At 39.2% G+C, this 20,953-nt stretch overlaps 1 protein-coding gene across 1 annotated transcript in view; it reads right to left on the bottom strand.

The window, feature by feature from the left end:
- Window positions 1–20,953, bottom strand: part of GPC6 (glypican 6) — a 1,112,749-nt gene that overhangs the window by 837,996 nt on the left and 253,800 nt on the right. The window lies entirely within an intron of this gene.

The raw sequence follows: 20,953 nt of genomic DNA, 5'->3' as shown, positions 1-20,953 counted from the left end.
TAATATTATGATGTCTTACCTGGAAGAATTCTTAGAGATGTCTAATCTTTACCATGCTGCCTAAAAATTTTTACACAGGCTTCTTTTCCACTTGTGTTTCATAAACATGCTGTCCTGGAACCCATAAGAGAGTCTAATTACTAACCTGGAACAGGGGGATTAAAGTAACATTCATAACTATGCAGCAACCTTCGTGACTGCTCACAATTCCTTTGCCATTTGTCTTAGAAATTTCTAAAAATTCATATTCAACTGCTCAAAGGTGTCTACAATTCTACAGCCTGAATGGCATCTTTATGGGCAGGCTTGGTCAGATCTAGAGTTAAGCTGCTTCAACACCGGTTGCCAAATCCAGGCAAACAGTAATTCACAGGGTCTCAGTGACCCTGTGCAAGTCAGCTGACCAGAGATGCTGACTTACATCTTTTCTTTCTTTGACTCATATTGCATAAATCAAACCAACTGCCTCCCATAAGTTCAACCACAGATGATGATCAATTTCAAGTTTATTGCAGTTGTAATCCCACAACCCTCTTTGCTTAACTCAAACTTAGCCATTCTTACAATTGAATTCGGTGATCCTGCAGTAATACACAATAAACCAATTTACAAAGTACTGGTTTTTGACCCTGATAACAGCAGATCAGCATTCTTACTAAATTATATGACAGCTCACCTGCAAATTTAGAATTTACTGTTCAAAGTCCAGTGACTGTAAACTAGGGCAGAACAATTCAGTAAAGGGGCCGAGGCCAGGTGAGAGTGATTAAGAACCTAATCAAATTGAACTACATGTAAGCCTTTATGAAAAATTATTTTTATTCCTCATAAAATACTTCAATTTTAGTAGGCATCTGTAAAACCATGATTGCAACACTGATCATATCATACAGAGTAAAGTAATAAAAGGCAAAGTGGCTAGAAATGTTTCAAGATCTATGGTACAGTCTAGAAGTGTATATTTCCTTAATTGTCTGCCTCTATGACAATGAAACTCTATAATATCTAACCTTTTACAACTCATAGAGCCATTAATTTATAATAATTACTCTAATTCCCACTAATCATTTAAGATAGATGCCCATAGGTAAATATCATTCAGTCTCTATTTCACTGATGAGTGATGGGAGGTCCACAGCAAGGACATGGTCCTTTCCCCGCTGGCATCACATTTGCAATTAATAAAGGGCGAGAGGTCTCTTTCTAAAATTTGCATATGGGGACCCAGATTTTTAAATGAGAATACTTCAAATGCTATAATAAATTCTAGCATCCTTTCCAACCTGGGGCTTTAAAATGTCAGTGTTCAGGTGACAACAGCATAGGCAAGCATTATCATTCAAAAATTCTGTGATTAAAGCTCAGCCATGGTTTTAAACCAAAAGGAGTACAGAACCTCAGAAGAGAGTAGAAGAAAAACTCTCCTGAAATTAAAGCACATATCCCAACGCATTCAAAAGAGCAATGAAAGGCCACATTGAATTTTAAAGAACATGCTGCATAAAGATGATTTAAAAATGTTTTGACATAGAACATAATGTTTTAAAAGAATGCCTCTTTTTAAAACTCAAATCTCAGGGCACCTGGGTGGTTCAGTTGGTTAAGCGTCCAACTTCAGCTCAGGTCATGACCTCATGGCTCATGAGTTCAAGACCCGCGCAGGCCTCTGTGCAGACAGCTCAGAGCCTAGGGCCTGCTTCGGATTCTGTGTCTTCCTCACTCACTGCCCCTCCCCCACTCAGGCTTCTCTCTCTCTCTCTCTCTCTCTCTCTCTCTCTCCCTCCCTCCCTCCCTCTTTCTGTCTCTCTCTTTTTCTCTCTCAAAATAAACAAACATAAAAAATAATTTAACAAATAAATAAATAAAACTTAAATCCCAATAGGAATAAAACCCAATAATTAGGGGACACTAGAATAATCAGTGTTTTTTTTTTCTTCATAATCTCTCGAGATATATTTCTTAGACTGCTTCAAAGCAGACAGAATCAATGGTCACTTATAACCTATAATGCAGATGAGAATCATATGTAACTTTGCTTTTACCTGGCACTTCAAATCCTTATGTCCAAAATAAGTGATTAAGTCAATATCATTTAACCCAAGGAAATAATTGATTTATCAGAGTGGCTCTTTCAGAATAGACATTAATGGAAAAGTCTCAGAAGCCAGGCCCTAGTTTTGATGAAAAGGCTAGAGGGTGATGCCACTCCATTTTGGGGATACAGATGTTGTTTCAGAAAGTTCACTTCAGCCTGTGCCTGTTCACCTTTCCAACCTGGGGCTTTAAAATGTCAGTGTTCAGGTGACAACAGTATAGGCAAGCAATATCATTCAAAAATTCTGTGATTAAAGTTCAGCCATGGTTTAATCCAAAAGGAGTGGTCTAACTCTGTGGTTAGACTTGCCATATTCAATGCATTATGAGAAGAAAACATCTACATAAAGATATGTGTAGACAATTAATAGAATACAAAGAAGCTAACCGTCCAACATAGCCCAATTTAAAATATATGATGTGATTTACTGAGTTTTCTTCAGGACTTCCGCATGGTTCCCTGCACAATCAATTGGTATTTGGGGTTCACATTCTTAATCCTTGAAACATCCCTTGAACTGAAATCACTTCTCTTCCAATAAACTTGCACTGATCACCTTAGTTGAGGTTACTCTACCTGATCCACAACTGTATTACTTCCGGTCAGTGTATTCATTATGGTGTTCATCCCAATGTGTTTGAATTAAAGATATTCATGGAGAAGTCTGTATTTCCATTTATCTCTTGCTACTCTCCTTCTTAAGACCTGTGCCAAGCAGAACTATTGGCAGCACAGCTTATCATGCTCAATTATACTTTTGACCTTGGCGATGCTATTGCCTCTACATGGAAAGCTAGGAGAGCTTCTCCTCCACCCCTCTACCAGTCCCCTCCATCTCCCTTCTCATCCTTCGGTCTCAGCTCAAACACCACTTCTCTAGAGCCTTCCCAGATCCTCAAGTCTAGGTCAGGTGCCACTCCACCGGCTGCTGTCCCATTAGCTATGCACATGGCCCTTGCACACACGTGTCACTGCACTGCAATGACCAGTCTATCCATCCATGTCCCTCACAGCAGCACAGTCTGATTGAGGGCCAGGACTGAGATCTGTTCATCAACTGCACCCCCACTGCCTCTTAGCTCCTGGCCCATAATGATGCTCTCTATATTCTGATCCAGCCAATAAATGAAATAAAAATGAATTGATACAATAATGCAAGTAATAGACTTTACACTAAGTAGAACACAAGGAGCATATCGGGTTTACTCAGAAACAACTACTTTAATAGAAAGATTGCTGAATCATGACATATCCAGAAGGCAGCAAAGCTGGTGAGAGTCCCAGGAACCCTGTCATACAAAGTCCGTAGTGTTCCTCATATCAGTTCGAATTCAAATATTAAAATACTGAATTTGAAATCCCAATTACATTGCTTTAAAGAAATCTCCTGGTGTCTAACTACCCATACACATTTTTTTAAAGAATATAATACCCCAACTGTAATATAAAAGAGACATATTAAAAGTATACCACCATGAATGATATGCATGTTAATAATATGTAAATGCTTGGACAATGGCTAAATTGGGGGCAAAACAAGTAGTCAGTTATTTGGCCAATATATACTATCGCCATGAACACAACAGCTATACACACAGGCTAAGAGAGAAGTGTGTGGGACTGCCAGCCACATCAGTGTCACAAACGATACTGCTCCCGGTGATGAGATTTTCTGAAGAAAAATTTACCAACTCTCGGTAAAAATCTTCAAATGAAACAAATACAATTTTTTCTTGATTTACTTAACAGTCATACTTCGAGAAAATTCAGAGCCTATTTGCATTGTACAATGATATTTTAAGTGTAGAGTAAAATGGAGCTAGATTCTAGATTCACCTCATGGTAAGTGGAGTTTTTGTTTTGTTTTGTTTTGTTTTCAGCTATCAAAGAATCAGTGAGAACATTTAAAGTTGAGCAGGATGCTAGATAAGTCTTCATTTTGTGGGGGATATCACTCGCATCAGGATATCTTGCTTCCTTGGTAAGTACCTACCAACTGCCATGGTGAGAATGTGGTTTCAGAAGGGATATCTGCCCTGAAAATGAGTTAGACTAAAGGAACTTAATAACCTTTTTAACTCTAGGACCCTACAATGAGATACAGTTGCTATCTAAACATACTTATAGGAAATACATAAATGTGAGTGGAGTGAGAGCCATTGAGCTGAAACCATCAGCTGATTATCCATTCATTGATTCACAACACCCATACATTCACCTCATTTATCCGGTCATGCATTGGGTGCCTACTGTTACAAGGGGGTCCCTCTGGCACTTCCAAATAATTAACCACTGTGAAATTTTCCACAGAAGATCAGCCTTGTACTGTAGTTTGAAAATCCCATTGATTAACCTCAAGTGCAACCAAGGTCCCAGGTACACTTCTGTTAGTGCTCTGAGGTAAGTGGAGAAAAAGAATACCTCCAGAACAGGCTGAGAATTAGCTCAGTTTCCCCTTTAAAGTGCTCAGGAGAGTCCAAGGCTTTATACTGCATAATACTCCCAAATTTCTGGAGAAATTCCCAGAAATAAGACAGCGAGTCAGAGGTGAGTGAACCTGTACAAACCTATTAGAAGAACATCTGACAGTTTTCCCAGACACACTCTTAGAAGCTTTTCTATTTCGCTAACACTCAGGCTCGTTTTCTTTTCCAAACCCACGCTTTTAGACAATGGGTTTTTTGATAGCACATTTTCTGAGAAGAATCTTTAGCTACCTCTTGGGGGGCATGTTCCTGACACTTTGCCCAATGCGCTGTGGAGAGCAAATGGAATGGCAAGGATTTGTTTCATCACCTCACTGTGCAAATGGCTGTAATTTACAAGTTTGGAAGCACGTGTCCTCCTGAGACTCACAATAAATTCTCCTTTCTTCTCCCTCCAAATTAATTTTGCTTTCCATGACTGCTCTGCCATAAGAGAGAGACATTGTATGTACAAGGAGTGGTGGAATCTAGCCAGACTTGAAGCTTCCATAGGAAGCTTCCTAAACCAATCCTGTCAGGAGTCTACAGTTCCAGTTTGAGCTAACAACCAGATACGGATTTTACTATTAAGAAGGGTCTAGGCCATTTAGGACAAAAAATGACTTTTAATTGCACATTCCTGGTTCCCATGAAGAAGGTTTCTGCAGAATTACTGCCTCCTGCAGAACGATTGTAACTACAATCCCACCAGCACACGGGGAGGGACATTCACATATAGTACTGACTTGAGTAAAGGTAACCTGTCACTTCAAACTGCAGCAGAGAATTACAGACATGGGTGGGGATTTGGTGCTTGAAGAGTTGAATGGCACAGCTCCACCCCCATTTTATGGAAGTCCACGTGTGGCGGGGCTCATTTTATTTTCCAGCTTCAAGCACGATGGCTCCTCTTTCTCTCACATACCCTTTGGGTGTAAAAGAAGTCTCAGTGCTTAGACTGTCTCAAAGGCTAAGAATAATATGTGGATGACTTAAGGGGCTTAACTAAATGCTGTGTATGAACATGTAAGCATGAATGTTGTTCTCCATATTACGGGATAGACCAATGTAAACTTGTCTGAGGCTATGTCCTGAGGAAAGGTTGACACCAGGACTGGGGGAATAATACAATAAATAATAGTACAATAATAATAATAATAATAACAATAATAAAATAGTATTATAAAGACAATGACACACAGTCTGCTTCACATCTGTAAGCTTCTCTGATTTAATCATTAAGCTACACTCCAAGGTAGGTTTAATGACACCAATTTACACGTATGTAGAGGTGATGCAACTTACCGCCAATGCCCACTCCTTCTGGAAACCACCTTCACTTAGCAAGCACACTATGTTTTTCTTCGATTGCATGCCTATTTTAGGTGATTTGTGGTTAAAGGGGCGGATGAAGTTTCTGGGACCTAGGCAGGGTAAGTTGAAGCTACCCGTTAGTGTTGTTGCTAGTTATTTTAGGCCCTCCTTGCCTGAAAGACTTGGGTATTTTTATCTTTAATTTCTACTGGATGAAGAACATGAGGTTCAAGTCCACAGAGCTCCTGTGCTATGAACCTAGAATTCGAATGAAACTGGTTTGCACTTAGAGGAGCACTCTCTCATCTGTGACTTCTCTCTCTCTACGCCCAAGTCTCACAGAAGGGCCTCTGTAATGCTCTTGGGTTCCCACACTGTCTCGCCCGGATTTGCCTCAGGCTTATTCCAGATTCAAACTCATCTGCATCGCTCCCTCCCCTGCCCAGTCCTGCGGTGTACCTAGTCTGCTGGGACACATGAAACCCCACAGGGATTTTGAGGAAAACCATTAAAAAGGAGACAAGGTAGAAAGTGTTTAGAAGTTAATTCTTTTAAGAAACAAAAAAGAGCAGGGGAAAATACTAAAGAAATAGGAAAGTTTTCACAAATCAGCATTAAAACTTTTTGGTCTTTGAAAGCACGGAGGAATGAGTATGAACTCTTGAACTTCAACTTAGTAGCTGTGTGACACATGAAATCAGGCATGACAAAATACCCACAATCCCAGCCTTGTAGAGAAGATGAAATAGAATGGCCTATAGGAAAATGCCTGGTTATTGGCGCACAATGATTATTATATATACATATATACGTGTGTGTATATACACACACACACACACACACACACATATATATATATATACATTATGTATATGTATTATATATATATATACACATATATATGTGTGTGTGTGTATATATATTATATATATATATATATAATATATATACATCATTTCTTTTCCTTTTTGATCCAAAGTCAGAGAGACACCAGATACATAAATTTCTCAACGTCAAACCCCTTTTTCCTTTCACTTCCTTCATCCCTGATATTAAAAGAAACCACCGGAATGTTCTCCCAAGTAGCAACTGAGATGTGAAAGATGAGCTCCTCCCATTTTAGACTACCACATATTGCTTCTACATCTTCACATGGCAAAGCAGAGATTTGGCTCAGAGATGCTAAGTTCAAATTTGATAGCCAACAAATGCCTCCATATTTCAGCCTACCTGTAGAACACAGGGAAGGGCTAGATAAGAACTGGTATCACCCACACCTCCTACATCCACAGATTTCCTTTCGATGTCTTAGCACTCATTTCCTGGAGCATGGTCTTTCAAAAAGCTAGATTCTCACCAGTTACTGGCACAACCAGTGCACGATAAACAGGCAATGAAATGCATACCCAAAATCTCCACCACAAAAAGAATAGTGTTAGGGGCACCTGGGTGGCTCAGTCGGTTAAGTGTCCGACTTCAGCTCCGGTCACAATGTCACAGTTCGTGGGTTAGAGTCCCGCGTCAGGCTCCATGCTGACAGTGCAGAGTCTGCTTGGGATTCTCTCTCTCCCTCTCTCTCTGCCCCTCCCTGACCTGCACTTTCTCTCTTTCTCAAAATAAATAAAGAACAGCTTTTAAAAGAGGGTATATTCATAATTCCTACAAATATAAAATAAACATGTCAAGGATCTCATTTAACTAATTAACTAATTAGAGACCCAGTAAGATTTTAGTGGTTCAAAATGAATTCAAGGAACCACACATATATTAGCATAAAATAATGCTGAAATGAATTACCAAGAAAAATAAAACTGGGTTTTTTCAGGAAGATGGGTAGGGATAGGACTGAAAGTTAAAAATCAATTGTATTTCCATGGGACAAAATTAATTTGTGTGTCTTTGGACAAGAGTTATTCACATTGTTCCAACTACCTTAAATATACAGAGTTGTACCGCAGCACAAAGATGATGATAGGAGCAGAGATCCCACAGAATCAGACAACCCAGAAGCGCATGCCTGGACACAGCCTAGTCTTCCACCAAAAATACTCAGTAATTATTCTGGTCCATTTAAACATATTTCACAACCTTTTCCTGAAATATAAAGTAAAAAAAAAAAATTACACAGGGCAGTAGGAGGTAATTGAGACTAATTTTAAAAGGAATGGTAAGGGTAAAGACAACTTAAACAAAACCTAGTCATTCTATGGGCATCTAGTCCAGATTAAGAAATGAAAATATGAAAAAGAGAGTGTCTACCAAAAAGCTGACAGGTGATAAAATAAACTGTACTTCCTGTCTTCTTCCCAACTTTTGGAGTTAGCCTACCGTTAACAGCTGCCTGAAAACACATCCTCATGTATGTCATTATTCTTTTTAACATGTAACTGGGCAGTGAGCCCAACTCCACTAGAGAACTAAATGAGGAGCATATCAAATACCGCTGTGCCACCGATCACCCCATATAACCACACTGCCATGTATTATCTCAGTATTTGTCACTATCTATTAACATTTTTCAAGGTTGGCCCTGCTGGATTAGGAGCCGTGGAGGCCCACGGGGCCCCCTCCTGCAGAAATAAGGCAGGTGTGGTAGACAGTTCAAAGCAGAAGTGACAACTGTAAAAGCAATAGTTAATCAGCCTGCCGTGTAGTCCACTGGCATACACAGGCACCTGCCAACTTAAGGAAGTTCTGAAACATTAATGGGTCCAAAATAGTGTGCTGCAAGAAAATCCAAGGGCTGTCCTCATTTAAGTAAGTGGAATTAGCTCACTGAGTAGCTTTACTAATGCCGATCTACCGGCATCAAGACAAGTCTATTTAGTAGATATATTTTCTCCTTAAAAATAAAATCTTGGGATGCCTGGGTCGCTCAGTTGGTTAAGCATCTGACTCTGGGTTTCAGCTCAGGTCATGATCTCACAGTTCATGAGTTCCAGCCCCACATCAGGCTCTGTGCTGACAGTGCAGAGCCTGCTTGGGATTCTCCCTCCAACCCCCCCCCCCCACCTCTCCCCTGCTCATGCTCTCTCTCTCTCAAAAATAAATTAATAAAGAAGGAAGGAAGGAAGGAAGGAAGGAAGGAAGGAAGGAAGGAAGGAAGGAAGGAAGGAAAAATAAAATCTCTCCCTGGATCGAATTCTTAGACGTTTTATCTCTCTTAGAAAGGAAATGCAGTATCGTTCCAGTTTAGGACTCACAAAATAGACTCAATAAATTCTTAACACCTTTCAACAAGATGCATTATAGGTGAAATTTTCAGAGTGAGTTGTATTCGGCTAAAAAATTTCCTTCAATTTCCTGAAATTTCAAGACCTAATCAAAGTAGTTCTCAAATATAAAATCTAAAATATATGCAAACACATATTTACATTATATCCATTAATAAACACAATTAAATTTTTAAATTCTGGTATGTTAAATGCAAAAGATAATGGAGAGATTGCTTCATGGGACCTCCACACTATACAGATAAAGCCCTGAGGTCCAATTTCTCCAAAGACATCCAGATGGCCAACAGATACATGAAAAGATGCTCATCATCACTTATCATCAGGGAAATGCAAATCAAAATTACAATGCGATGTCACCTCACACCTGTCAGAATGGCTAAAATCAACAACATACAAAACAACAGGTGTTGGCTAGGATGTGGAGAAAAAAGGAACCCTCTTGCACTATTGATGGTAATGCAAACTGGTGCAGCCACCCTGGAAAACAGGATGGAGGTTCCTCGGAAAATTTAAAATAGAACTACCCTATGATCCAGGAATCACACTGCTGGTTATTCACCCAAAGGAAAAAATATACTGATTTGAAGTGTTGCCTGAACCCCTATATTTATAGCAGCATTATTTACAATAGCCAAGATATGGAAGCAGCCCAGGTGTCCATCCAATGACTGATGAGTGGATACAGAAGTGAGATATATATATATATATATATATATATATACACACATATATATTATATATACTACATATATTATATATTATATATTAATAAATATAGAATATATATTTACAATATATATACTATATATATTTATTAATATATAGATATAGATATAGATATTCAGGCATAAAAAAAATGAAATCTTGCCCATTTGCAACAACAGGAATGGAGCTGGAAAGTATAATGCTAACTGAAATAAGTCAGCCAGAGAAAGACAAATACCATATACCTTCACTCACATAACACACACACACCAAAAACAAAAAAACAAAAAACAAAAAAAAAAAATGAGCAATGGGAAGAGAGAGAGAAAGAGAGAGAGAGAGAGAGAAGAGAGAAACCAAGAAACAAACTCAACAATAGAGAACAATTGATGGTTATGGGGGGAGGGGGGAGGGAAGGGTTAAGTAGGTGATGGGGATTAAGGAGTGTACTTGTGATGAGCAAGGGGTGATTAAAATAAAAACTTAAAAAAAAAGGGGGGAGACAAAAGCACAGTCATCAGGTTAACACAACTTTGACAGTAAACCCTTAAACTTGGAATTAATATTGGCCCAAGCTATTCTCAGAGAACTAGGACAACTACCAGAATCAACCAAATGTTGGCCTTAATGACCTATATTTTTCAATACAGAAAAACCCCTTTACAGCACCAACAGTGGGAGATCAAATAAAAAAAATCCTGAGGGCCAACTCATTAGTTCCTAAGGCACAGGCAGACAGGTGGAGTTCCTGCCCCCAATGTGTTCTCTACACATCTGCATCCTTTATCTCATCCATGTAGGTTACCCGCTATAACAGATTCCCAAATCAATGACATGTTTTCCACCTTGCATATGTTACCTACATGCCACTCACTTACCCAAAAGCACATGCCTTCAAAGAAGGATTAAAACATGAAGAGTCCTTATGTCTCTCGGCTTTAAAAAGAAAGATTTTTTTCCAAAATTTAAGTGTTTTTAAAATTTCTCAAGTTTTTAAGAGTCTATTTTGGCAAATTGGCTTGTGAGAATGAATCCTTACTGATTTCTTCCAAGCAAGACTAGTACTGATCAAAATCTTATTTTTACTTGCAACCAGTCCTTTGGTTAAAGGAAATTAATGAATTTTTTGAGAAAGTGACTTGGTAACATTCGTATTTGTCACCTGGCATAGACTTTACAAAATCTAAAACTGAGATTCCAGTCGTTAAAAAGAAAAAGTAAAGCCTAGGGCAGCAAGTAAAATTTGCAGTCACCCAGCACTTCTCAAATCAAGGGAGATGGGCCATCTGGTTCCTGGATTGGACAATGCTATAATTTTACACAGTCACCAGTAATATATCAGCTGTGCTTTGCAAGTTGGTGGTATTCTGATAATATTTTAACTTGCTTCTAACAGCTGCAAGTCAAAGCTTTTTATGGTTCTTGCAAATGAAAGCTAGAGTCTTCCCAGTTGGCCTGGTGTGTCTTAATCATTCATCATAAGCTTACATACTAAAGTTTAGTAAAAGCTCTGTGATGAATGAAGAGCTGATACTTTCTATGTTAGAATAGGCAAGAAAATTAAGATGTCAAATATGTCTTTCAGAGGACGGTTACATTGTTTCATTTTATAAAATTCAATTAAATACATTTCAGTTTTAGCTGATGACAAGATTCATTTCAGTTAGAAAAAAACTCTATAGCAACGTGTTCTTTAAAAGACTGAATTTTCACATTTTTTTGTATTTCACAAGGAATATAGAGTGACTTAGAGATGTATCTTTCAGATTCTTTCTTTTAATTACCATCTGAATTGGGAATGACTGTAATAGACCTCATTGATCTGTTAGACTGTTAGACTGGCCAACGAAGAAGCAGGTATCATTACCGCACAGAGTCGATCAGACTGGAATGCAGTTAAACTAAAACGTTTATCATGATATTAACATACACTTTGGTGCATATATTAACTTTCATAATCGTACCAGAAAAATAATCTACGTAAATGCAATTAAAGTGTTTCCACTTTACTTTTCATCCTTCCGTCAACTAAGACACTATTACGAGGACTGTGATTTTGAGATTGAAGATTAAAGTTTTGTTTAGTGTTTATATATTATCCTTGAACTACCAAAATGTCATTTAAGCCTTTTGACATTGGCAATGTATGGAAACTGTCCTCGTTTTACAGGGGAACGCTTTGGTGTCTGTCTAGACAGGGTGTGCGTGCATGGGTGTGTGTACATGCAAAAACACCCAGATGCACATATGTGCACATATGAGGTATTATATACAAAAAAGTTGGGTCAAGTTCCAAAACGTATTCTTTTAAGTTTTTTAAATTTAATTTAATCTCACGAACCATGAGATCATGCATGACCTGAGCCAAAGCTGGACACTTAACCAGGTGCCCCAATGTGTTTTATAATTTAAACTGATGAGTGGTCAGTAAGAATTTAGAAGGATACCCAGAAAGTTACAATTTTGTTGGTAGTTGTCTTAGGCAGAGGTTGGCAAACTGTTGGCAAAAGGACATATAGTAAATATTTTAGGCTTTGTGGTACATAAGGTCCCTATCACAACTACTAGACTCTGCCATGCAGCCTGAGTGAACAAATCACTATCTACGAGCAAATGGGTACAGATATGTTCTAGTAAAGCTTTATTACTAGAACAGGGATCAGGTTTGGGTTCAGCTCACTGGGCGTTGTTTGCCAACCTCTTGGTAGGCATAAAAATATGCTTATTTTATAATAATGTCTCATACTTCATTACTAATCAACACAATCCTTAATAATAAATATAATTTAAACTACTACTTGGAAAACAAAGTATTATCACCTCTTTCATCTTGTTTAAGCATCCCAGTTAGATTCTTTGAGACTCTGTGTGAAAGGCCCTATTATATTCCCCACTTGCAGATGAGGAAACTGAGGCTCAAAGAAACTTAACTAAAAGCCCAACAGAGTCCCAAGGTGAGTGTGACTTCCCATCTGCCAGCATTATTTTGCAGCTCACTGTGAGGAAACTCAATGCTTACTAAGGTAATTGCTGGGAATTGTCCAGTGATACATATTTTAAATATTAGATGGTGCCCCAGTCAGGATGCCAACGGGTCTCTTTTCAAGAAGTTAGGCAAGGGGGAAAGAGATGTCCAAGTTGGTGGTGGGGTTTCCTTAATGGGGACAGCAGTGGTGCCACCACGAGATTGGAAACGCAGAGGAGAGGGAAGGAGAGACAACAGGTCTAGAGGATGGTCAATCTATGCTCAAGAGAAAGTGCATACATAGGTATACATTAGAAGCAGGCACATAAAGGAGATAAAGAAGCCAGGAAGCCTCCAAAAGAGATACAAAGTAATGACAAAAACTCCATCTTGGGAGGTCTTCAGAGAGGAAGCAGCATCTAACCACTACCATTTTCCCTCTCACAGACAGAAATCTCTATTGGCTCCTGTATCTTTGGACTCCCTTAAAAGAGTCTTAGTATCCCAGACAGACTTTAAAACTGTTCAGTAAACGAAAGAATTTGACATTCAAAACTCCATGAATTTACCACCTGGCTGTAGCAGGTATCTTACACTTTTGCCAGATCTCTCTCTCTATGGGGTACCCTCCCCCCCGACACACACACAGGTTACTATGTGAGGTGATGGCCGTGTTAATTAGCTTGATTGTGGTAATCGTTTCACAATGTATACCTATATCAAACCATTATATCATACACCTTAAATAATACCCTTCTTATGTGTTAATTATACATCAATAAAGATGGGGGAAAGAATAATAGCAAAATAAAAGTACCCTTCAACTGAATCCCTGAGTATTATTGAAAACTAAAATTAGGAAAGAGCGGAATTTGCTGAAAAACAAAAACATCCACTGAAATGCATTAAGTAGATTAAAATTGCTGACTTGCGTCTGGTTTAAAGACAGAGCTTACCTAACTTTAAGATGTTTTTCATGTTACTCCTTATCACTCTACCCAAAGAAAGGTGCTTACCACTCATCAGAGTTATCAAGAACTCTTGTTCAAGTACAGAGACAGGTGAAAACTCACGGTATGTTGATGGTTGGAACAAAAGTATGAAATATATTTTTTAAATGTTTATTTTTGAGAGAGCACAAGTGGGGGAGGGGCAGAGAGGGGAACAGAGGATCTGCAGCGGGCTCTGTGCTGACAGCAGCAAGCCCCTTGTGGGGCTCGATCTCACGAACCACGAGATCATGACCTGAGCTGAAGTTGTACGCTCAACTGACTGAGCCACCAGGTACCCCGGAAATAGTTATTTTTTAAATGCAACTCTGGGCTGGTACGACTAAAAAATAACAGCCACCATCAAAGTCTAGTTGGAGTTAATTTTTCTCCAAATTAATTCCCCAAAATAAAATATAAAGAACATAAAAATGCAAAGAGTACCAAATGTGAATGAATTAATTACGGCAAATGGAAAAAATCTAATTCCAAACAAATGACTAACAAAACCTCCACAGAGTGATTCACATCATCTGAAAATTACAGTCATAAACTTTAAGATTAAATCCAAAGCAATTACAATCTAAAAGAGATTAATTTTTTCAAGTTGAGGATATGAAAATTTAGTACATCTTATCATCAAGTTGCCTGAAAGGAGAGTTAGCCTTGAAAACACATTGCTTTCAAAGTGCCATGGAAATTAAATGTGAAGCAAGAAATAATTCATTATCTTACATTTTATTCCTCCGAAGACTATATCCAGTCTTCTTTAGATACTCCATCAACCTTGTGATGAAAGAAGATGTTTCTAAGATATGAAGTACAGTAGGAGAAGTAGCAGGTGATTTTTGCTGCCTTATTAAAGCTCATGTTTCCCTTTGGAGTTTGGTGACAATACTACATAGTAATTCTCTCTGCCTATGAATGCAGCCAAAAATAACAACAGGTGAGCTCAAAGTGATTTTCATTTAAAATCCACATTTCCCTTTGCAAGTGTGGGAGAGTTCTGCACTGCCTGGTATAGGAGATTTATTCAAAAGTCTCCTTGTACTAATGGTTGGCTTTGGCCCCACTACATATGTCCTGATTGATCTGCTGATGGCCATGACCCTCCTATTCCAATGAGACTTCTGGAAAACCATCTACCAACCTCTTTAACAGCCATTCCTATCCACCCACTACACACACTGCAGGCGACTTTATAATTTAAGGATTCAGAAGGGGCCAGAGGCAGCTAAATCTCCATTCCATATTTCATGTTCCTCTCCACCTGCTGTTCTTAGTGGATAAGGAAATATAAAACTGCAAAATAAACATCTTTTTGGCTTTATACACATCGATTTGTGCATGATAGTATATCCCATGTTGTTCTATCCTGAAAGCATTCTTCTCTTCTTACTTTTATAATTTTTGCCCCTGAAACCAGTTTCTCCTGCTGTTTTCTAGGGTTTTTTTCCCCCAGAAACCTTTTACTGGTGTTGACAAACTGTAATTGTCCTTTAGAAAATGTATTCAGGATGTTTCCAATTACCCATGCTCTCTTCTGACCAAATGGTCCTGGTAATTTGGCAACGTAAGAACTTTACTGTCTGGAGAGCCTCTCCCTGCACACTCTAGAATGTCTTGACTCCACGACCAGATCCGATGAATAGGTTGAGCTCAGTGACTTCATTACTAGGGTCCTTGCTCTAGCATTTGATGTGAAGGATAAGACATAAGGCTGCTAATGAAACATGAAAAAATGGGTGCAGTGTGGAAAACCGTGCATGTGGAGAGGGTTGACAACATCAGAGCTGTGCAGATTTCTCCTTTGATGTGAAACCTTCAGTCTACTCTGGATACTGCTGGGCTGGCCACTCTTCTAAAAGACATAACACTTTTAAGATTTCAAACCCACTGCTGATGAATTTTTCACATGGCAAGCTTCTATAGTAACAAAGTTCTAAAAGGGCTTTTACCAACGTTGAAAGTAAGCTGAAAGTTGAAACGTTGAATGTAAGTAAAACTGTTGAACCCCGGATGGATTTTGATGGAACAGCTAAAAAGAAATAGCTTGGGATTTCTGTAGAAAATGACTTACTGACTTAACACTGAGTTCTGCTGCTCAGTATTTTCCTTCTTTTCTTTCTTTCTTTCTTTCTTTCTTTCTTTCTTTCTTTCTTTCTTTCTTATTTTTGTATGGATGTTTCCAGCTTGTGGTGATTTCTGTATGGTTTTTCTACAGATATATCATCATCAGGGAATACTTTTGTGCTTCCTAAGTAGTGAGTTTTACACTGTATTACATGTGGGGTTATTTGTATCTATATTCTCTCCTATAAGATACTTGAGGGCAAGATACTCCTATAAGATACTTCACATGACACCTCAAACTCTCACTAGGCAGTATTTAACAGGGGGAAGGGTAAGAATAAACATATTTTGCATGTTCATTTTGCTTGGTGAATTATATACAATCAACCCTTTCATCCTCGGAAAAAACCTATTATGCAAACGGTATTGCCCTCATTTACAACTGAAGACATTTAAGGCTCAAAAAGTTCAAATAATTTGCCCAAGGTTCTGAAGCCAGCTATTAATAGAGGCAGACGCAAACTGCAATTCATCTCCAAAAGAAGTCACTGGATACATGTTTATTAAATGTACTGTAAAAATAAAATTGATCATTCTTTGGTAACGTGTTATTTTATACAATTTTAACAAGCTATAGAATATGGTAATAGTCAGGATTACCTATGTCATTTTTACATCACAAACAGCCCCAAAGGTTTACGTCTCACTAAGATTATGTCCAGTGCGGGCTGGTAGGGAGCTCTGCCCTTCATATTCCCTCAAGAATTCAGGCTGGCTCATTCCCTTCTCAAGGCAAACCACAGTCTGGCTCTTGAAACTCCCATCTGGAAGCAAGACCCTCCATTTCCACTCACATTTCATAGAGAAATATGTCACATAGCCACACCTAACTTAAGAAAGGAAACAGTGAAATAAAATTCTACCATGTGCCCATAAAGAAGACAACCAATACATTTGTAAGCAGCTCTAATGACCACTGCATAGGTCTATCTATGATGTGAAATGCACTGGAAAGATAAATTACACTCATCATGTGTTCACATCCCTGCCCTGAAAGTTTCTTGTATCAAGTAGCTTCTGGCTTCTTGTAGGCTCTTGCCCTAAGACATCTGGAGTCTCTTTACTCTTGGTCAACAAGGTTATGGAGTGGTTATGGACCTTATTGTGCTTTGGGAGCATCTTTAAACAAGGTGAAATAGACCTTAAGACTGTCAATAGTTGACCCTTTTTTGTATTGATTCAGTGCACTTAAATCTCTCTAAACCCACAGAGTATGGCTTTCCTCCTGGCACACAGATCTCTGGTAGACCAATCTGCTCAAAGAATCCAAGCCTCTGTGGTTACCACTTGCAAGATGAATGTGTCATTACTCAGCAAAGGATTAATTCCCTCTTTTTGTCATTTTGTCTGATACTTAGGAAAATCATCAGTGAGGATGATTCTTAACATATAGGAGGACTTTATTGAAGGACTGATTAGAAAAATATTAAGATTACACGGAGTAGAGGTTTAACCAGATGAGCCCAGCATCAGACAAACCCCACAACTATGCTCTTGGGGTGACTTCAGAGATGACCAGAGGGCAGGACTTATTGAGTAATTACCTAAAGCCCAAATCTGGGCTTCTACTTCTGAATCTCTTGGCTGCATTGTTAATGAACACAGCAGAGCAGATCATCATAAGGTTCACTGTGTAAACACCAACATTTACTAATTACCAGGCACAAAAGTAAAACCTGGAATTAGAGCATTATGAGATGACAATGATAAAATTGCAAGAAATTTTCAGAGCAAAGGACACCAATTTTCTTTAGCTACGTTTATGTTGAACATATGCATTTTACAATCATACAGTGGAAGGAAGGCAGGAGGTGAAGAGAAGACAAAAGCTCAAAGGTAAATGTAGTTGGTTTCTAAATCCCAGGGACATCGGAAGACTTGGGTAGGTGGCAAGAACTGTTCTCTTGAGGAGATCCAATTATAGACCAAAAAGCTTAACTTCAATTAAAAGGAGGAGGTGAATACGCAAAAGTGTTCATCTTGCCTCTCTTTACTACCAGTACAATCTACATCCAGGGGAAAACCAATGAAAAGAAAAGATCCACCATTACCCTAGGGAAGCAAATTTGGAATGTCGTCTAAAGCAATGGCTCAGTTTTCCCAAGGACAATAGCTAGCAAAATCAGGTCCACTTGGCATCTAATGTAGATCAGCCAGGAGCATCTAATGTAGCTAATCCACTAGAGTTAAATGGACATGTGGCACTGCAATAGTGTTTTTTTTCTACTTGATTTTCAAACACGTCTTAGAAAAGGTAGCTCACTGTTCTTAGATATATAATATATGTCTGACAGTACAGACACCTGCTTTCTCACGTACAGGAAATCCTTCCAGCATGTTATTGTCTAACATCTGGATAACGCCAGTTTTTTTAAACAACCTAACCATTTAGCTACAAATTTAATTTCCTCCTAAAATTGATCCACTTACGGTAACCACATAACCTCAGAAATAACTAGCGTGTTCTTCTTTCTCCTAACCAAAATTATGCCAAAATAGGTTTGAGGGGAGCCAAAAATATATACATACACAATTTTTTTTTTAATTTCAGGAGAACCAAAAGAAACATACGTGGCTTATTAACAAAAACATGCCTTCAAGTATAAATTACCTTCTCATGAAAAGAATTCAATTTATGATTCAACAGAAAAATATGTGTACTGGGTAATCTGAGAAATCTGCATCTGCACAGGCTCCTAAGAATCAGAAACCAAACTGAGCTGACGGAACTATTATGCGAAGCAAAAATGACTCACAAAGTAGGCAATTTCCTACAGCAAATTAAAATGCAATAGCAGGCATTTCATGAATATCTGAGAGTTCTTTTTTTCTCAATGACAAGCACCTGTGTGTCTTTCACTCCTTTTGCTGTTCAAACGACATTGAATAAATGGCGCTAAACCTTTACTCCAAAGGTGCCTGTGAAGCACAACAGGGACACATGTTTCAGGCAAGTTGTCTTGGTATTTCCGAAGATATTTAGACAGAAGCATTGAGAAAATAATAATCGTTGTGAATAAGCAATTCTCTTCCTGAGCATGCTAATGGATCAATGGAAGGCATTATGTTTACTTGTGCTTTGTTCTAGACTTTCACAATGGGCTGGCTCTCTGATCGCGCACTGAGTTAAACGAAGGTTCACTCTTTCTTTTGTACTCAGTGGCATTTTTGTTCAAGAAAAACATCAGCAGGGGCACCTGGGTGGCTCAGTCGGTTAACCGTACGACTCGGGTCAGCTCAGGTCATGATCTCACGGTTTTGTGAGTTCAAACCTCGCATCAGGCCCTGTGCTGACGGTGTGGAGCAGGCTTGGGATTCTCTGTCTCCCTCTCTCTCTTCCCCAGCCCACTCGAGCTGTCTGTCTCTCTCAAAATAAATATATAAACTTTTAAAAAAAAATCAGCAGACCAGTGTGTGGGTCCATGTTAACCACGGTATATTATTTGGAGAGGCAACAGTAACCCAGCTCTCAAAGTTTTAATGACAACTACACTATATTCATCTGGTATTTGTGCTAAATGAAAAATGTACTTCATTTTTGGGAGCCGCTTTTAACATGTCAGTCCAAGATTTGGTGCCTGGTAAATAACAGCCACTAATGTTTTTCCACCTTTAAAGGTATGCCGTTCCAATGAACTCACAGCATGTTCTTTTAGTCTTAAGGTCTGACTCAAATGACTTGGACCAATATACACCTTCCAAATGCACCCTCCTCTTCTGTCCACTCCATCCGGCATGGACTAAGTGCGCCGGGACCCCTGCCTCCCTCCTGCTCCCGAGGTTTTGCTCTGTTGTCCTTCATTCTCCATCTTGCTAGTGAAGCCATCTTCCTACAAGCGACCACACAGCTCCTTCACTTTCAAGTCTTCAGGGTCTCACAACATTAGTAGAGTGAGGCCCAAACGTACACATTCTCCAGCCTCAGCACAGGCCGGGGCCAGTCTTCAGGCTTTATGCTGAAAACTTTTAGCCCAGATTCCACCCACCCCCACCCCCACCTGGAATGTCTTTCTTCTGCTATTCCCATCAAAGTCTATGAAGATACTTCTCCCCTACCCTCAGAAAGGTTTGCTCACCACCCCTTGGCCACTTCTGCTGGGGCTCTAAAGTTGTACACTTTTCATACAATACATCTCAGCACAGCAGCCAAATCATTTCTGTCCTTCACTCAAGACTTCAAAGGCATTCCATCTGTCTCAGAATAAAATCCAGCCTCTGTGGTTCAATGTGATTCCAGTCCCTGCTTTTCCTCAGACTTCATCTTGTATCATGCCAGCCTCTCTATTTCCTTTGGCCATCCCAAAGCCTCCCCGCCCTGGCTTCACCATGCCAGGCATATTCCCACCCACCCTGGGCACCATATTCGCCCGTTGCCAGAAACACTCTTCTCTGGATACTGACTGAAAGACTTGCTTTCCACTTCCCCGTGTTTTTTATTGACACGTCACCCATTGGTCAGGCCTTCCCTGACCACCCAAGTGTAAATAACAACCATATGTCCCTATTCCCAGGCAGTTCCTACTTCCGTGTTCTGTACTGTTCACCATTGTACTATTGGCAACTGATGTCATATCGTCCACTCTTGACTATTCCTTCTAGAATTACACTTCAGGGGTGCCTGGGTGGCTCAGTTGGTTGATCATCTGACTGTTGATTTTAGTTCGGGTCATGATCCCAGGGTCGTGGGATCAAGCCCTGTGTCAAGCTCCACACTGAGGGTGGTGTCTGCTTGAGATTCTCTCTCTCTCCCCCTGTCTACCCTGCTCACACACACTCTCTCTCTCTCAAAAAAAAAAAAAAAAAAAAATCACACTCCCCATCACTCTTTATTCTCCTATGCTGCTTATTTCTTCCCATACTCTTTATCACCAGCTTGCAATTCTATATGACTCATTTAATTGGTTTATTTCCTCTCTCCCCCTCCTAGAATATAAGCCTATGAGTCCAGAAGTTATATTCCTAGCTTGTTAGAAGAGTGCATAAAACATAGTAGCCACTCAATTCATATTTGTCAAATGAACGACTATTATATTTCTCAAGTTTGCTATCTC

Source organism: Lynx canadensis, chromosome A1, assembly GCF_007474595.2.
Source record: "Lynx canadensis isolate LIC74 chromosome A1, mLynCan4.pri.v2, whole genome shotgun sequence".
NCBI lineage: Eukaryota > Metazoa > Chordata > Mammalia > Carnivora > Felidae > Lynx > Lynx canadensis.
The sequence above is the reverse complement of the archived record's forward strand: the minus strand, read 5'-3'. Positions and strand labels throughout refer to the sequence as shown.